Consider the following 17,339-nt stretch of genomic DNA (forward strand, 5'->3'; position numbering starts at 1 on the left):
AGACCTGGATTGCTATAATTCCCTCTTATGATCACCTTGCCTGCATCTAAGAGGTTTTGAGCTATTGGGTTTTCCTTTTCATTGGTATCCATGTACCTTTTAATTTCCTCTTTAATTTCTTCTTTAACCAAATCATTCTCTAGTAGGAGGTAATATCCAAATATTCATCATCTTTATAATTTTTTTCTTGTGGTTCATTTTGATTTTCATAGCATTGTGTTCTGAAAATATGTAATGTATGATCTTGATCTTTTCGTACTTGGTGAGAGCTAATTTGTGACCTGGTATGTGATCTATTCTGGATAATGTTCCATGTACTCTCAAGAAGAATGTGTATTCAGCTGCTTTAGGATGAAATGTTCTGAATAGATATGTTAAGTCCATCCAGTCCAGTGTGTCATTCAAAGCCATTGTTTCCTTGTTGGTTTTCTGCCTAGAGGATATGCCCATTGTAGTGAGTGGGGTGTTGAAGTCCTCTACTCTTATGGTATTGTTATGAATGAGTTTGTGTATGTTTGTGATTAATTGATTTATATATTTGTGTACTTCCATATTTGGTGCAAAAATGTTTATAATTGTTAGATCTTCTTGGTGGATAGACCCCTTAATTATGATGTCATGCTCTTCTTCATCTCTTTTTACAGTATTTATTTTAAAATCTAGTTTGTGTATGTATGGCTACTGCAGCTTTCTTTTGACCACCATTAGCATGCTAGATGGTTCTCCATCCCCCTACTTTGAATCTGAAGCTGGATTTAGATCTAAAATGAGTTTCTTGTAGGCTGCATAGAGATGGGTTTTGTTGTCTTATCCATTTTGATACCCTATGTCTTTGATTGGAGCATTTAATCCATTTACATTTAGAGTGAGTCCTGAAATATATTAATTCAGTGCATTTTGTTTCCTGTGTAGATGGTGTTTCGGGTGATGTCTCTGGTCTTCTAGTTTGTGTTGCTTTTGGCCTGTTTTGTTTTGTTTTGTTTTGTTTTGTCTTTTCGCCATTCAAAGAGTCTGCCTTAAAATTTCTTGCAGGCCTGATTCAGTGGTCACAAACTCCTTTAGTTTTTGTTTGGGAAAATTTTATCTCTCCTTCTATTTATTTACTAAAAATTGTTGTTATTAATCTTTATTTTTGAGAGAGAGAGAGAGAGAGAGCAAGCGGGGAGGGGCAGAGAGAGAGGGAGACACAGAATCTGAAACAGGCTCCAGGCTATGAGCTGTCAGTGCAGAGCCTAAATCAGACTCTAACTCACAGACCAGGAGATCATGACCTGAACTAAAGTCAGATGCTTAACCAATTGAGCCACCCAGGTGCCCCACTCTCCTTCCATTTTGAATGCAGCCTTGCTGGATAAAGAATTCTTGGTTGCCTTCATACTTTCTCATTGCCAAGTAGTATTCCATTGTATATATAAACCACATCTTCTATATTTAGGCTTTTTCCATAATTTGGCTATTGTTGAAAGTGCTGCTATAAGCAAAATCGTGCCATTTGCAGCAGTTTGGATGTAACTGGAAGGTATTATGCTGAGTGAAAAAAGTCAGTCAGAGAAAGACAGATAACAGATGTTTGTACTCAAATGTGGATCTTGAGAATCTTAACAGAAGACCATGGGGGAAGTGAAGGGGAAAAAAGTTTCAAACAGAGAACAGAGGAAAAAAAAGTAGTTACAAAACTAGTCACAAATACAGAGAACACTCCGGGGGTTGATGGCAGGGTGGGGAACAGGAGAAAATGGGTGATGGGCATTGAGGAGGGCACTTGTTTGGATGAGCACTGGGTGTGGTATGCAAGTTATGAACCATGGAAATCTACCCCCAAAAAATTACATACTGTATGTTAGCCAAATTGACAATAAATTATATTTTAAAAAGTAAACAAAAGTTTAATCCATCTTTAAAAAAAGAATTCTTGGTTCCATGTTTTTCCAATTCAGCACAATGTATATATCTGCCACTGTTTTCTGGCTTGCCAAGTTTCTGTGGATAGGTCTGTTGTGAACCTGATCTGTCTTCCCTTGTTGATTAAGGACTTTTTTCCCTTGCTGCTTTTATAATTCTAAAAAACTAATTCTAAGAAACTAATTTGTGGAGTGACTGGGTAGGTCAGGGGTTGTGGGTTAAGCGCCTGACTTAGGCTCAGGTCATAATCTTATGGTTCTTGAGTTTGATACCCATGTAGGGCTCTCTGCTGGCCCTGAGTCTGAAGCTTGCTTCAAATTCTGTCTCCCTATCTCTCTTCTCCTTCCCTATGCACACTGTGCACACTTTCTCTATCTCTCAAAAATAAATAAACGTTTAAAAACTAAACTGAAATGAAATGAAATGAATAAATAAAATAAAATAAAATAAACTGATTTGGAAAAGCTTCAAAGAATTTCACACCTCACCACCATGTGGCTCCTGCTGCAATGGGTCACAGTGATGACATACTGCATGTTCTGACATAGGCAGTAGTTCTCAATAGGCCATGTGCTCCCCTTATGTCACATTACCTATTACAGACCAGTGAATTCTTAGAGATGAAAAATAACAAAAATTCCAGGACACAGTGTATTTTGATAACATACAACATCATAAATTGTTCTGAAGAAGGTCTGAAAATACTCTTTTAATGCAAGCCTGAATCTTCAAGCACATAAAATACATTTCTTATGCACAATTCAGCATCACTGGAAAAAATACCCATCACCAATCCGTGATATACATTTTTTTTCCTGATACACATTTTTAATGAGACCCAAAATCTTTGTTCAAGCTTTCCTACAAGGGCTTCTGCATTTCAGTGGCCATTCATTTTCTGTATCCTTTTTTTGTCACCTGCAGGTGTATCAGAATCTGTAGAATATTTGATAGGGAAATGATACCCATGATGCTATCTGCCTCATTCACAACCAGCATCCCATGCACCTCAGCCCACTATATGCTGTCCAGGATATTTCTCCAGATTACTGTAACTACCAATAAACATGAAGTACTGTGAGAAGTGTTAAATGGCCTGGGACACTGTTATATCTAGGTTAGTGTAAGTTGTTTTGTTTTGTTTTGTTTTGTTTTTTTAGCAGCAAGGTTAATTACATCAGATTTGGAGCAAATATCTACACCTTTCCCTGACTCATGCAATATAGACAAGCCTGATACTTGTTTTTCTACACAGATGTTCAAGTCTCTACTGAAGGGAGTGTCCGGGTGGATGAAGGTGATGTTGTGGTGGGTCCCAAGTGCAAGAGCATCTGGGTCCTGCTTCACAAAGGCAGGCTTTGGTATATCAGACATGCAAACCTGAGGAACTTGAGAATCCATTTGTGGGTAAGCATAGGAAGAGCATTCCCACTTAGAGGATCAACAACTTGCAATGTGTGGATTTTCATTTTTAATCAACAAATATACAGCATGAAAGAGGCTTGCATCTGGAGCTGTATTCACTGAAGGTCAATGTTTCTTGTAAATAAACTCCCTCCATGTTTCCATTTCATGTTCCTCTAATTCATAAGTGTGTACCATGAATGACAGATAGTATCTATGTAGTGGATTTATGAAATCTAATTGTTAGCATTCCTACAAGACTTTGTTCTGAATTCTCCCACATTTGCACTGCTGGAAAACCATTGGCTTCTAAGGCAAAGATGGCCTTTCTAACTTGTCATGTAGTATGAGAGACCACAAACTTTGAACTGGTTGGACTGATGTGGGGACACTTGTGTGACCTCATGAAGTGCCTGGAAACCCACTTTCTGAGTCTTGCGACTCTTTTTCCAGCTAGAATTTCTCCAGCATGCCTGATTCCTGATCTTGGGGCTGCAGAATGAGGAGGTGGATGTCAGGGATGATCAGTTCATCTTTGGTGGTGCTCCTCCTGCCTCAGGGGTGGGGAGACCAGGGTGCAGGGGGGATGCTCAGTGGGCACTCCTGTGCAGGTGGAGCTGGAGACATGGGAGTGTGCTTGGGGAAAGAAGTGGGAATGCTGGGGCGGGGGAGTGGGGGTGCAAGGATGAGGTGAAGGGGACGTGGGGGTATAAGGAGAAGTGAGGGATGCCAGAGAGGGACTGTGGGCACATGGGTGCATGAGGGAACCCAACCAGGCCATGGGTGAGGTGTGACCAATGGAACATGAGGGTGTGCAGAGAGGAGTGGAGCTATGCTGGAGAGGGAATATGGGTGTGTGGAGGTGTAGATAAGGGAATTGGGAGTATGGGAAGGAAGGAGTGGGGGAAGAGTAGGGGTGATGGGAAGGGGAGACTTGGGATGCAAGTGGCAAGTGGGGAATGCAGAGTTGTGAGGGTGCAGGGGGAGGAGGTGGGAGTGGGACTGTGAGGGAAATGGGGGTAATACCCAGGGAATGTGGGCTCAGCGGTGTCTGGAACAGTGTGAGGGTGGAGGCAGGATGCATGGGGTGCTGGTATTCATGCTTAAGGTGGAGAGGCATATGAACCAGGCGCTTGTCAGCCCCTCCACAAAGAAAGAAATCCAGCAGTTCTCCCCCCATTTGTGGGCGTTCTAGCAGTGGATCTTTGGCCTTCTGGTTTCTCTTTTCAAATGCAGCTCCTTATCTGTGTCCCAGGGCAGACAAATCTGTTACAGTCCCATAGAACTATCACTTCACACCATGGTTTGTAGGCTGGAAGTGGGGTCCCCTGTCTCTGTCTCTCTTGCCTCTGTGCTGTCTACCTTTCCTTGTACAGAATATATACGGAGGGCCCTCACCTCCTCTTCAGGAGGAACTTCTCTATAAATAGATGTAAATGTGTTGTGTCCATGGAGGAGGTGAGTTTACCTCCTCACCTTTAGTTAGGTGAGTTAGGTCCCTATCTTGGAACCCCGACTCACTTCATAAACTTGCTCAAGTTATTTCAGTTGTCAGAGTCCCAGTTTCCTGTCTGTGAAACAGACTTTTTTTTTGTTTTTTGAGGATCCAATAGGATTACATATCTAAGGTGACTGGCACACAGTAGGTATTTATTAAATGTTTCTTCTTTCTCTTGTCCAACACAGTGATTTCCAAAACAAATGACCCTTGTTTTTGCAGACACAAAATGCTCCTCCCACCCTTGATGTCTGAAATTTCTGAGCAGAGTTTGAGAAGACCCACCCTCTTCCTGGCCTTCGCACCTCACAGGTCACTTTGGTAACTTTACCCGTGCCAATTGCTTGCTTTCTGTCAATCTAATCACCTGAGATGTGAAAGTGACTGACTCCAGCCTCCTCTATCAATCCTCCTCCTTTGGAGGAAGCTAACTTCAGAATCCATCAAGGTTCATGAATAATTTAGCATCCAAGAGAAATACTAAGAGTTGGACCTTCCCAAGGGTTTTAGAACCCCACTGCTAATAGTTTGATTTTTGGAGAAAATGTCAATAGAGGACCTATGTATGTTTTAGAAGTTGAGTACTAAAGGTTTAACAAAGCTATAATATGGGTTATGAGCATCACACCCTGAAGAGAATTTCCATCAAATCTGGGAGCAGGAGTCAGATGTGAAATGGACATGAACAAAAGGGCATATTTGTTAAGTGTCCACAGTGTAAGCTTCACTGGATCAAGGAATTGATATAGAACTTTTCTGTTAACCTTCTAACAATTTTACAAAGTGGCCATTTCTTGTTTGTCCCTGTTTTATAGATGAGGAAAATGACATTGTTTGGGCTTCACTTAACATATAGAGGTGATATAGCATGATGCATAGTAGAAGGCTATAGAGCCTACTGAGCCTGGGTTCACATCATAGCTCCACTGCCTTCTAGCTATGTGACACTGAATGAATTATTGAACCTCTCTGATTCTCAGTCGTGTCATCTACAACATGGAGAAAGCAATGCTTACCTCATAAATTTGCTTGAAGATTAAAATGACATAACAAACCTAAAATCCTTAGCAGTGTTTTTAGCACATGGTAAGCACTCAAGAAGTGCTGTCTATTTTTATTTTTACTATTGTGGATGTTATTGCCACAAATTGTGGGCTATATACATGCTTTCATGAAATCTAAATCCTTCTGGATTCAAAATGGGAAGAAATAGAATCATAACCATATCTAAACGAAAGCTGCTCACATTCTTTCCTTCAAGATTCTTACAACGAATGCATTATGAAGCTAGAAGGCATTATGTTAAGTGAGACACGTCAATCAGAGAAAAACAAATACCATATGATTACACTCATAGGTGGAATTTAGGAAACAAAACAGATGATCATATGGGAAGGGGGGGAAGAGGAGAGAGGGAAACAAATCACTAGAGACTCTTCATTATAGAGAACCAACTGAGGGTTGATGGATGGAGATGGGTGGGAGATAAGCTAGATGGGTGATGGGCACTAAGGACAGCACTTGTGATGAGGACTTGGTATTGTATGTAAGTGTTGAATCACTAAATTCTATTCCTGAAACCAATATTGCAATGCATTTTGGCTAAGTAAAATTTAAATTAAAAAAAAAGAAAAATATTCTTGACTTTATTTATTAATGCCAGACATGGTTCTGGGCACTGGAAAAACAGAATAAATAAGATAATTCCCTTTAGTGGGTTATAGGCCAGAAGAGTAAGGTAAATTCTCTTATTTGCCCCCAAGTTTTCACCTTTCTTTCCTGGACATGGCCCTCCCCGTGGACCACATTTACTTTTCTTTTCAAATGGGTTTGGCTATATGACTTGCTTTTGTCAATGGGATGTGAATGGCATTGTTACAAACAGAAACTTTAAGGATCCAGAGTTTGGAGCCAAGCTTTGCCACAAAGTGGTTGTGAGGTCGTAGGTCAGAAATGGTCTATTCAGAAATAGCTGTGTGTAGCCACTGCTTCCATTTTTCTCTCAGAATGGAACTCACCTCAGCATCTGGCCTTGAGTTCTAGAGGAGCCAATGTATGTGAAAAATGTTGACTAAGATGGGTTGTACTTTCTCAGAGCCATGGAGACCCCTGCTCACCCTTTGGAGAATGCAGTTAGTAGTGTGGTGCAGTGGTAACTATGATCATGAGCTGTGCATCAAAAACATCAGGAAACTCTTCTTTTGCATTCCAACACAACTATTTATTTAAAGCTGGTAGACACCTTGAATGTCATGACACTCCCACTCTAGGATCTGACACACACAACAGCCCAGCTTCCCTTCTATGTCCTCCTGGGATAGTAATGTGTGGTGACCTCTCTCCTTTGAAAATGTGGCATGGAAGGCAAAAATTCCAAGGAAGCACTGAATTTGGAAAAAGAATCTTTGAAGCTCAAAGACCTAACCTGCCCCTGACATCTCCACCTCCAATGTGGAAGACCTCTCCTTGGACTGGAGGAGCTCAGCCTATGACTTCTCTGCTCTCAGGGGCTGGGACTCCTCCTTTTGTATCAGCCCCCTCCTCCTCTTGTTGGGCCATGTCCAGGGAGCCCTCTGGCATTGTCTTTCAGTCTTGTCCTTCAGGTACGTGAATTTAAAAAGCAGATTTTTCATACTTTGATGTGCTTTCACACACACTGTGAGGGAATTCTTTAGCTGAGACTTTTTTTGGAGAGTTATTTGTTACTGTCCCTGTCTCCCTGCCTGTGTTAAAAGCCATTTGCATAAATTTGGGCTTTCAATCAATTCTCTCAAAGCTGTTTCTATGGCTTTCATTCCTAAGGACAGCTTCTGAGCTGCAGGCCTTTCTCTGGTCCTTAGTCATGGCAGCCTTTTTTCACTCAGGAGAGAACTCCCCAAATGATAAAGGCTCCCCAAGTGGTGTGTTACCAGGACATCAGGCTGAAGTTGGCCCCAGACCTGTAGGTCATGGATCCATCAGAACCTGGGCACAGTGACCCAGTGTTGGCACTGTACTCTGAATGGCTGCAAGCAACCAGGTCTTGGCATCCATCCATGAATCACTGACACGTGAGAGGGAACAACCTCTACCTTCCTTACCACCCTGAAAGAGCGGATCTAGGCCAGCTGACTCCCTTTTGTTCTGTGTCCTCCATCTTGAGTGACTATGTCCCCAACATGGCCCCCTTTCTGGGAAAACCGCAGAAAGAAATTCCCGCTCAAACCTCAGACCACGCCTCCTCCCCTTGAATAACTTCCCACTCACCCACTCAAACTTCCTGTTCAAACCATGCCCGGCAACCTGCGCAATGGGACTCTGACCCTTCCCCAGCCAATCGGCTAAGGCCACGACCATCACCCCACCAACTGTCCCTGGATCCCTATAAAACCTTTGTGCTTTTGAAACTCGCTCTCTCTCTGGCATCTCACTGCTGCATCGGTGCAGGTAGGGGATTGAGCTCGAGCTAGCTCGAATAAAGGCTCTTTGTTTTTGCATCGGACTCAGCTCCCTGGTGGTCTTTGGGGGTCACGAATTCTGGGCATAACACACCGCACACCTGACTCTGCTGGAGGGGGCATTTTTATCTGGGAAGTAGCCTCAAATTCCTCATGTCTGTGTACAGATGCCCCACTTTTCTGGGTTTGGGTTGTTCTTCCTTCTCTGTGTCCTGACTTCTCATGTTTCTTACAGAGTCACTGAATGTCTTAGGGTAGAAGGGGCCCTGGGACCAGTTTGTCCTTTTCTGGCAATGGTGGAACCACTTGGGGGACAAGAACCTGGTCGTGGCCAGGGTTGGCAAGAGGCAGTGGGAAGTTTCTAAGGCCCCTGTTCTCACTGCTTGCAACTTCTGGGCTCACATTCTTGGAAGGCAGCATTGGGTGGGATGGTTGGGGACTCCTACAGCCAGCTCCCCGGACCAGGCAGTGACGCTGAATTGCACAAGCTGAGGAGGTCTCTGGGAATAGCAAGATAAAGCCTGGGGCTGGATTCTAACTATGCATGTTGCTGGGTCTTAGAGGGTGGCATAGGGGTAGGCAGTTGACCTTGTTGTGTGGAGGTCTGCAGGGGCACAGAGGTACAGGGGTCCTTCTGTGTGCACTGGAAGTTTCCCTTTGCTGAGCAGGGAGTCTGGTGTGGAAACTGTGGAATTAAAGAAGGAAGGTGGGCTGGTGTCCATGGCTCTCTGAGGGCAGGTTGGGGACTGCCCCTTGCTGCATTTGCGGTCAGGAGCCATTGGCAGGGGGAAGGGGAGGGGAGTGGAATACCATGGGTGCCTGGATTTTATAAAGTCCTGACCCTCCTAACATAACCACAGCACCCTGTATGCAAACACCAGGCTCCTCTCCGTACAGTCTCATGCTTATCTCTGTCCACTCACCAGGTGGCTTTCAGCGCCAGATGGCCTACAGGGTCAATCACCAGATGGCTATCCACTCACCCCAGTTTGTGGACAATCAGCAGACGACTCTCACTGTGGGCTCTCTTCTGTGCCCAACCACTAGGCAGCTTACATCATTGCCTCACACAAATGGCCAATCAGAAAGCAGCTCTCACTGCAGTCTCCCTCCTGTGTCCAATCACCAAGCTGCCCTCAGCATGGTCTCACTCATGTGACCAATAACCAGAGGGCTCTCAGCATGGTCCCTCTCATGTGTTCAGTCACCAGGTGGCTCTCAGCAAAGACTAGCTCATGTGTCCAATCAACAGGTGACTGTCATCACGGTCCCTCTATTCATTGACCAATCACAAGGTGGCTCCCAGCTTATTCAGGCTTGCATGTCCAATCACCAGGCAGCTCTCATCCCCACTCTCCTGCCCTCATCCTCCGTGGGGCATCTTGGACCAGCAGATGCACATCCTCTCTCAGGGCAGGGCCTTGCTCCTTGTGGTCGACTTCCTGTCCCAGGTGAGAAACTGGAGGTGGGAAAGTGACGTGAGGCTCACAGGGAAAGATGTCCTTGTATCTGGAAACAAAATATCAAGGAGCCAGCAATATTACCAAGAAGTCATAAGAATTCTAATCAACCTTAGTTTATTCATTCATGTAATTAAATTTTGCACTTAAAATTTTTAAATTAGATCTGGAACGTTTTACCCAGTTAAGTTTTGACCTTAAAATTAACAGAAATCGGGAGAGGAGGGAAGATGGCGGCGTAGGAGGACGCTGGGCTCACCACGCGTCCTGCTGATCACTTAGATTCCACCTACACCTGCCTAAATAACCCAGAAAACCGCCAGAGGATTAGCAGAACAGAGTCTCCGGAGCCAAGCGCAGACGAGAGGACCACGGAAGAGGGTAGGAAGGGCGGCGAGGCGGTGCGCGCTCCACGGACTGGCGGGAGGGAGCCTGGGCGGAGGGGCGGCTCACTGGCCAAGCAGAGCCCCCGAGTCTGGCTTGCAAAAGCGGAGGGGCTAGAAGGATGGAGTGTGTTCCGACAGCAAGCGCGACTTAGCGTCTGGGAGGTCATAAGTTAACAGTTCTGCTCAGAAAGCGGGAAGGCTGGAGGTCAAAGGGAGGGAGAGCTGCTGAGCCCCCGGATGGACAACAGAGCTCAGTTTGGTGGGGAACAAAGGCGCTCGCCAGCGCCATCTCCCCCGCCCATCCCCCAGCCAAAATCCCAAAGGGAACCAGTTCCTGCCAGGGATCTTGCTTGCTCTGCGCAAACACCCAACTCTGTGCTTCTGTGGAGCCAAACGTCCGGCAGTGGATCTGACTGCCTCCCGCTGCCACAGGGCCCCTCCTGAAGTGGATCACCTAAGGAGAAGCAAGCTAAGCCTGCCCCTCCTGCCCCCATGCACCTTGCCTACCCACCCCAGCTAATAAGCCAGATCCCCAGCATCACAAGCCTGGCAGTGTGCAAGTAGCCCAGACGAGCCACGCCACCCCACAGTGAATCCCGCCCCTAGGAGAGGGGAAGAGAAGGCACTCACCAGTCTGACTGTGGCCCCAGCGGTGGGCTGGGGGCAGACATCAGGCCGGACTATGGCCCTGCCCACCAACTCCAGTTATACACCACAGCAGAGGGGAAGTGCCCTGCAGGTCTTCACCACTCCAGGGATTATCCAAAATGACCAAAGGGAAGAATTCCCCTCAGAAGAATCTCCAGGAAATAACAACAGCTAATGAACTGATCAAAAAGGATTTAAATAATATAACAGAAAGTGAATTTAGAATAATAGTCATAAAATTAATCACTGGGCTTGAAAACAGTATAGAGGACAGCAGAGAAGCTATTGCTACAGAGATCAAGGGACTAAGGAACAGTCACGAGGAGCTGAAAAGTGCTTTAAACGAAATGCAAAACAAAATGGAAATGACGACAGCTCAGATTGAAGAGGCAGAGGAGAGAATAGGTGAACTAGAAGATAAAGTTATGGAAAAAGAGGAAGCTGAGAGAAAGAGAGATAAAAAAATCCAGGAGTGTGAGGGGAAAATTAGAGAACTAAGTGATACACTAAAAAGAAATAATATACGCATAATTGGTATCTCAGAGGAGGAAGAGAGAGGGAAAGGTGCTGAAGGGGTACTTGAAGAAATTATAGCTGAGAACTTCCCTGAACTGGGGAAGGAAAAAGGCATTGAAATCCAAGAGGCACAGAGAACTCCCTTCAGACGTAACTTGAATCGATCTTCTGCACGACATATCATAGTGAAACTGGCAAAATACAAGGATAAAGAAAAAATTCTGAAAGCAGCAAGGGATAAATGTGCCCTCACATATAAAGGGAGACCTATAAGACTCGTGACTGATCTCTCTTTTGAAACTTGGCAGGCCAGAAAGAATTGGCACGATATCTTCAGTGTGCTAAACAGAAAAAAATATGCAGCTGAGAATCCTTTATCCAGCAAGTCTGTCATTTAGAATAGAAGGAGAGATAAAGGTCTTCCCAAACAAACAAAAACTGAAGGAATTTGTCACCACTAAGCCAGCCCTACAAGAGATCCCAAGGGGGATCCTGTGAGACAAAGTACCAGAGACATCGCTACAAGCATAAAACATACAGACATCACAATGACTCTAAACCCGTATCTTTCTATAATAACACTGAATGTAAATGGATTAAATGCGCCAACCAAAAGACATAGGGTATCAGAATGGATAAAAAAACAAGACCCATCTATTTGCTGTCTACAAGAGACTCATTTTAGACCTGAGGACACCTTCAGATTGAGAGTGAGGGGATGGAGAACTATTTATCATGCCACTGGAAACCAAAAGAAAGCTGGAGTAGCCATACTTATATCAGACAAACTAGACTTTAAATTAAAGGCTGTAACAAGAGATGAAGAAGGGCATTATATAATAATTACACGGTCTATCCACCAGGAAGAGCTAACAGTTATAAATGTCTATGCACCGAATACCGGAGCCCTCAAATATATAAAACAATTACTCATAAACATAAGCAACCTTATTGATAAGAATGTGGTAATTGCAGGGGACTTTAACACGCCACTTACAGAAATGGATAGATCATCTAGACACACGGTCAATAAAGAAACAAGGGCCCTGAATGATACATTGGATCAGATGGACTTGACAGATATATTTAGAACTCTGCATCCCAAAGCAACAGAATATACTTTCTTCTCGAGTGCACATGGAACATTCTCCAAGATAGATCATATACTGGGTCACAAAACAGCCCTTCATAAGTTTACAAGAATTGAAATTATACCATGCATACTTTCAGACCACAATGCTATGAAGCTTGAAATCAACCACAGGAAAAAGTCTGGAAAACCTCCAAAAGCATGGAGGTTAAAGAACACCCTACTAATGAATGAGTGGGTCAACCAGGCAATTAGAGAAGAAATTAAAAAATATATGGAAACAAACGAAAATGAAAATACAACAATCCAAACGCTTTGGGACACAGCGAAGGCAGTCTTGAGAGGAAAATACATTGCAATCCAGGCCTATCTCAAGAAACAAGAAAAATCCCAAATACAAAATCTAACAGCACACCTAAAGGAAATAGAAGCAGAACAGCAAAAGCAGCCTAAACCCAGCAGAAGAAGAGAAATAATAAAGATCAGAGCAGAAATAAACAATATAGAATCTAAAAAAACTGTAGAGCAGATCAACAAAACCAAGAGTTGGTTTTTTGAAAAAATAAACAAAATTGATGAACCTCTAGCCAGGCTTCTCAAAAAGAAAAAGGGAGATGACCCAAATAGATAAAATCATGAATGGAAATGGGAGTATTACAACCAATCCCTCAGAGATACAAACAATTATCAGGGAATACTATGAAAAATTATATGCCAACAAATTGGACAACCTGGAAGAAATGGACAAATTCCTAAACACCCACACTCTTCCAAAACTCAATCAGGAGGAAATAGAAAGCTTGAACAGACCCATAACCAGAGAAGAAATTGAATCGGTTATCAAAAGTCTGCCAACAAATAAGAGTCCAGGACCACATGGCTTCCCAGGGGAGTTCTACCAGATGTTTAAAGCAGAGATAATACCTATCCTTCTCAAGCTATTCCAAGAAATAGAAAGGGAAGGAAAACTTCCAGACTCATTCTATGAAGCCAGTATTACTTTGATTCCTAAACCAGACAGAGACCCAGTAAAAAAAGAGAACTACAGGCCAATATCCCTGATGAATATGGATGCAAAAATTCTCAATAAGATACTAGCAAATCGAATTCAACGGCATATAAAAAGAATTATTCACCATGATCAAGTGGGATTCATTCCTGGGATGCAGGGCTGGTTCAACATTCGCAAATCAATCAATGTGATACATCACATTAACAAAAAAAAAAAAAAAAAGAGAGAAGAACCATATGATCTTGTCAATCGATGCAGAAAAGGCCTTTGACAAAATCCAGCACCCTTTCTTAATAAAAACCCTTGAGAAAGTCGGGATAGAAGGAACATACTTAAAGATCATAAAAGCCATTTATGAAAAGCCCACAGCTAACATCATTCTCAACGGGGAAAAACTGAGAGCTTTTTCCCTGAGATCAGGAACACGACAGGGATGCCCACTCTCACCACTGTTGTTTAACATAGTGCTGGAAGTGCTAGCATCAGCAATCAGACAACAAAAGGAAATCAAAGGCATCAAAATTGGCAAAGATGAAGTCAAGCTTTCGCTTTTGGCAGATGACATGATATTACACATGGAAAATCCGATAGACTCCACCAAAAGTCTGCTAGAACTGATACATGAATTCAGCAAAGTTGCAGGATACAAAATCAATGTACAGAAATCAGTTGCATTCTTATACACTAACAATGAAGCAACAGAAAGACAAATAAAGAAACTGATCCCATTCACAATTGCACCAAGAAGCATAAAATACCTAGGAATAAATCTAACCAAAGATGTAAAAGATCTGTATGCTGAAAACTATAGAAAGCTTATGAAGGTAATTGAAGAAGATTTAAAGAAATGGAAAGACATTCCCTGCTCATGGATTGGAAGAATAAATATTGTCAAAATGTCAATACTACCCAAAGTTATCTACACCTTCAATGCAATCCCAATCAAAATCACACGAGCATTCTTCTCGAAACTAGAACAAGCAATCCTAAAATTCATATGGAACCACAAAAGGCCTGAATAGCCAAAGTAATTTTGAAGAAGAAGACCAAAGCAGGAGGCATCACAATCCCAGACTTTAGCCTCTACTACAAAGCTGTCATCATCAAGACAGCATGGTATTGGCACAAAAACAGACACATAGACCAATGGAATAGAATAGAAACCCCAGAACTAGACCCACAAACGTATGGCCAACTCATCTTTGACAAAGCAGGAAAGAACATCCAATGGAAAAAAGACACTCTCTTTAACAAATGGTTCTGGGAGAACTGGACAGCAACATGCAGAAGGTTGAAACTAGACCACTTTCTGACACCATTCACAAAAATAAACTCAAAATGGATAAAGGACCTGAATGTGAGACAGGAAACCATCCAAACCTTAGAGGAGAAAGCAGGAAAAGACCTCTCTGACCTCAGCCGTAGCAATCTCTTACTCGACACATCCCCAAAGGCAAGGGAATTAAAAGCAAAAATGAATTACTGGGACCTTATGAAGATAAAAAGCTTCTGCGCAGCAAAGGAAACAACCAACAAAACTAAAAGGCAACCAACGGAATGGGAAAAGATATTCGCAAATGACATATCGGACAAAGGGCTAGTATCCAAAATCTATAAAGAGCTCACCAAACTCCACACCCAAAAAACAAATAACCCAGTGAAGAAATGGGCAGAAAACATAAATAGACACTTCTCTAAAGAAGACATCCGGATGGCCAACAGGCACATGAAAAGATGTTCAACGTCGCTCCTTATCAGAGAAATACAAATCAAAACCACACTCAGATATCACCTCACGCCAGTCAGAGTGGCCAAAATGAACAAATCAGGAGACTATAGATGCTGGAGAGGATGTGGAGAAACGGGAACCCTCTTGCATTGTTGGTGGGAATGCAAATTGGTGCAGCTGCTCTGGAAAGCAGTGTGGAGGTTCCTCAGAAAATTAAAAATAGACCTACCCTATGACCCAGCAGTAGCACTGCTAGGAATTTACCCAAGGGATACAGGAGTACTGATGCATAGGGGCACTTGTACCCCAATGTGTATAGCAGCACTCTCAACAATAGCCAAATTATGGAAAGAGCCTAAATGTCCATCAACTGATGAATGGATAAAGAAATTGTGGTTTATATACACAATGGAGTACTACGTGGCAATGAGAAAGAACGAAATATGGCCCTTTGTAGCAACGTGGATGGAACTGGAGAGTGTGATGCTAAGTGAAATAAGCCATACAGAGAAAGACAGGTAACATATGGTTTCACTCTTATGTGGATCCTGAGAAACTTAATAGAAACCCATGGGGGAGGCGAAGGAAAAAAAAAAAAAAAAGAAGATAGAGTGGGAGAGAGCCAAAGCATAAGAGACTGTTAAAAACTGAGAACAAACTGAGGGTTGATGGGGGGTGGGAGGGAGGGAAGGGTGGGTGATGGGTATTGAGGAGGGCACCTTTTGGGATGAGCACTGGGTGTTGTATGGAAACCAATTTGACAATAAATTTCATATATAAAAAAAATTAACAGAAATCTGTTCTCTAGAATCTTTTTCATGAAACTCCTTGAGAATGAAGCATTTTTGCAGAAACACTTTTATGAAAGGTTCTGAGTCAAAGAATAATTGTGAATTGTAAACGACTTAACATTGGTGTGGTTAAAGGTTTGATTAGAGTTAATTACAGGTCAATTGAAGAAATTTGGTTACTGCAAATATTTTTAAGACAGTAACTAGAATTACAGGTGTTAACAATACATGAGGATGTATTAAATCTCTAAGAATTGCATACAGTTTCTGGGATGTTGTTATTAATAGCACTTATCCACATAAATAAAATCTAGGAAGGCTTAGAATCACCTGTTTTATGACACTTCCTGTATAATTTAACATGATTAAATAGCCTAATTAGTTGAACATCTCCGTTTTTATAGGAGAAAGAATAAATTCATTTTGATCTTAACCAGCTTGACCACACACTAAAATTTGTTCTGAAAGATTCCTTTTCCACAACACTTCTACAATGTTTTTAAATTCAGATTTTTCCTAAGTTTTCCCTCTTTAAATAATCAGCCTCACTTTAGGAAACAATTGCTTTTTTTCTTTTCTTCAACATACAATGATTTCCTTTGCTTTTCTTTAACTAAAGCATTCATCCTACTTTTCTGCAAGGAGAGATGCCTTCTTTATTCATTCTAGTAGCTTCAACCGGATATAGAATTTTTAACCCTTAATTCCTAACAGAACTAAGTGGTAAGCAATTATGAACTATGGGCTGCACCACCATCTGTTCGAAGGGAAATTTTTTGAATATATTTCCTGAATCCTAGAAACGTGTGCTTCTTCAGTACAATCTGTCATTAAAGCACAAGACATGTTTACTAAGAGACCCAAATTTATCTTTAGTTTCTCTTATTGATGAAGCCAAAAGTAGGTAAACCTGTCTTCAATATTGAAAGTTTCATTATTTCATGCTATTGGAAATGATCCAGATATGCAGTAGATAATTTAACTTAAGCCTTAAATTCTCTCTAATTGAAGACTTCAGGTTACCAAAAAGATTTGAGGAAACTATATAAAAATTGTTCCTATAATTTCTGGTGTGATGTCAGAGTGAAGTGGACACAGCGGGCCTGGAGGTGAGTGAGGTTGTGGCCACTGCTGAGGGGTGAGATGGCTCTGGGTCAACGTGGAGGTCCTGGGAAACAGCTGGATGAAAATTCAGGTGCCCATGTTCCATCCTATCACAGGGAATGACCCACTCTGGAGGTGGGGAACATGCTTTCATGTGCTGCTGATAGGATACAAGGGCTGAGACATGCTGGCAAGGACCTAGTGGGTGAACAGGCCACAGCATTGAGTGAGGCTAAGTCACACCAGGCTCCTTTGCTTACCTGCAGGGGACTCTGGGGACTCACATCACCTGACACTATTCCTCAAGGTGTAGATGGACACTGATGTGGAGACTGCTGTGCAAGAGGAAGTGGGGTGTCAGC

General features: G+C 42.6%; 1 pseudogene; it reads right to left on the reverse strand.

The window, feature by feature from the left end:
- Nucleotides 1-2,793: 2,793 nt before the first annotated feature.
- Nucleotides 2,794-3,780, reverse strand: LOC106985201 (5'-AMP-activated protein kinase subunit gamma-2-like; annotated as a pseudogene).
- Nucleotides 3,781-17,339: the final 13,559 nt, after the last annotated feature.

Source organism: Acinonyx jubatus, chromosome A1, assembly GCF_027475565.1.
Source record: "Acinonyx jubatus isolate Ajub_Pintada_27869175 chromosome A1, VMU_Ajub_asm_v1.0, whole genome shotgun sequence".
Lineage (NCBI taxonomy): Eukaryota > Metazoa > Chordata > Mammalia > Carnivora > Felidae > Acinonyx > Acinonyx jubatus.